The sequence below is a fragment of the Meleagris gallopavo genome, chromosome 1 (assembly GCF_000146605.3).
Source record: "Meleagris gallopavo isolate NT-WF06-2002-E0010 breed Aviagen turkey brand Nicholas breeding stock chromosome 1, Turkey_5.1, whole genome shotgun sequence".
Taxonomy (NCBI): Eukaryota; Metazoa; Chordata; class Aves; order Galliformes; family Phasianidae; genus Meleagris; species Meleagris gallopavo.
Window position 1 is genome coordinate 107,353,042 of NC_015011.2, and position 1,844 is coordinate 107,354,885.

At 41.1% G+C, this 1,844-nt stretch overlaps 1 long non-coding RNA gene across 1 annotated transcript; it reads right to left on the reverse strand.

The window, feature by feature from the left end:
• Window positions 1-770: 770 nt before the first annotated feature.
• On the reverse strand, window positions 771-1,821 carry LOC116216301. The gene is made up of 3 exons (XR_004158811.1): window positions 1,676-1,821; window positions 1,431-1,592; window positions 771-1,318 (listed from the first exon to the last, which is right to left on the reverse strand). It is a non-coding gene; the product is annotated as an uncharacterized LOC116216301 (long non-coding RNA).
• Window positions 1,822-1,844: the final 23 nt, after the last annotated feature.

The following is a 1,844-nucleotide window of genomic DNA, read 5'->3' on the forward strand; positions in this document are numbered from 1 at the left end:
AACATACTCCAAACTCTTCTTTCAGCAGCCTGCTAATGCTAAGGAAAAAAAAAAGTTTAATTCATTCAGGAATAAAAGCCAAAAAGCTTTTCATTATTGATCAGGAATTCAATCAAATAACATCATCAACAACAAAAAAAGTGTGTGCTTAAACCTGAACAATACAAAGATGTTAGTTGTCTGTCAAAACAAATTGTCAGACATATTTGTGTTCTACACAGAAATAGATTCATTGAAAATCTTAAGTGGAATGTTTGTTTCCACCATCTACCAAATAATATTCCGTGGGGTTTTGTTCTGAGTACTGAGCAGCTGCATCAGAAACTTTTTAATTCAGGGAAAAGTGACAGTTCCTTTTTTACTTCTGTGTATTCGCTCTTACGAATTCCAGGAAAATTGTATAATACCCAGCTCTACTCTGGCACGCCATCACCTGATCATCACGCTGGCAAACATTTGTAATAAAAATCAGTTAATATGCAAGCCACTACTTTATATGCTATCTGCAGTCCCAGTGATGGTTTAAGAAGTACCTTCATGTAGAACCTGTTTTTCTATTCTTTTGTCTGTTAAGGCTGGTATAATCAAGGCTGGTATAATCAAGAAGTTAATTAGAATCTTAAGTGCTTAGTTCACATGTTAAGAGATTTGTCTCCATTAAAAAAAAAAAACTTTACAACAAGGGAAAAGGTAGGTTTTTTTAATTATAATTGGCCATTTTGAAGAAAATGTCTTGTGTATTGGAAGCACAAGAGCCCAAATGAGAGCCTATAAGCATTTTTAAATAGGAAGTTTCCAATTTTATTATTTATAACACTTGAACTCCTTTACTTTCTAGATGTTCATATTACCACAAAGTTCTTGAAGCCATACTTATCAGGCCATCTACTTCTATGTTATTAGTATAAAGATTGCACAGAATAAAAAATAAGAAAAAGCAGTAAAATAACATTGTGTGGCTTCTCACTCAGCAAACATCATTAGCACCCAACGTTGCATTGAAGGGGGGAGTAAACTGAAGTTCAAATGATTCTCAATTTCACTTCTTTCTCAGCTCACATTTAATCTTTCTTATTTAAGGAGACTGTATTTTGTGTTCTTTTCCAGTTGTTAATTTTTATGGGATGCCTAATACCTACGACAATAAGATAGGTATTTTGGAAAGTCTGTATTGTGTACAGAAAGCCAGAGCTGCTTCTTGTGCCAGCTGCAATGACTATTGCCACTGCTTCACAATGAGAACTCTTCTGAGATTTCTTTCAGGGAGGTGGTGCAGTTGCCGTCCCTGGCAGTGTTGAAGAGGCGTCTGGATGAGGACCTATGAGACGTGGTTTAGTTTGTGGTAGCAATGGTAATGGGAGGGTGTTTGGACTAGATGATCTTGCATGTCGTTTCCAACTTTGTCATTCTGTTATTCTATGACTACTTACCACAGAATCATAAAATCATGAAGGTTGGAAAAGACCACCACAGAGGCCTTGCCCAAGCAGCAGACCTGGTACAAAGCAGCGAGGAAGAGGGACTGCTATGGGGGTGGAACCATTTTGACCACACAATGCCAAAGGGTCCTGCCAAGGGACACAGGCCTCCACCTGCAATGTGCCATCGGATGGTTCCTGTACTAGACCCCCTCACTTTAACTCCTGACTGGAGAGGAGAGGGAGCGTACCGGTACCTGAGAACCCCACGCCGAGGGACCCCTAGGCCCAAATGGCCGCGCTCCTGGCAGAACTACATCTCCCACAATCCCTCGGGCCGCGGGGACCCTCGCTGCCTGTGACGTCATCTCACGCCCCGCTGCCCGCTCGGGTAGAAAGGACGGCGGGCGCATGCGCGCTACCACC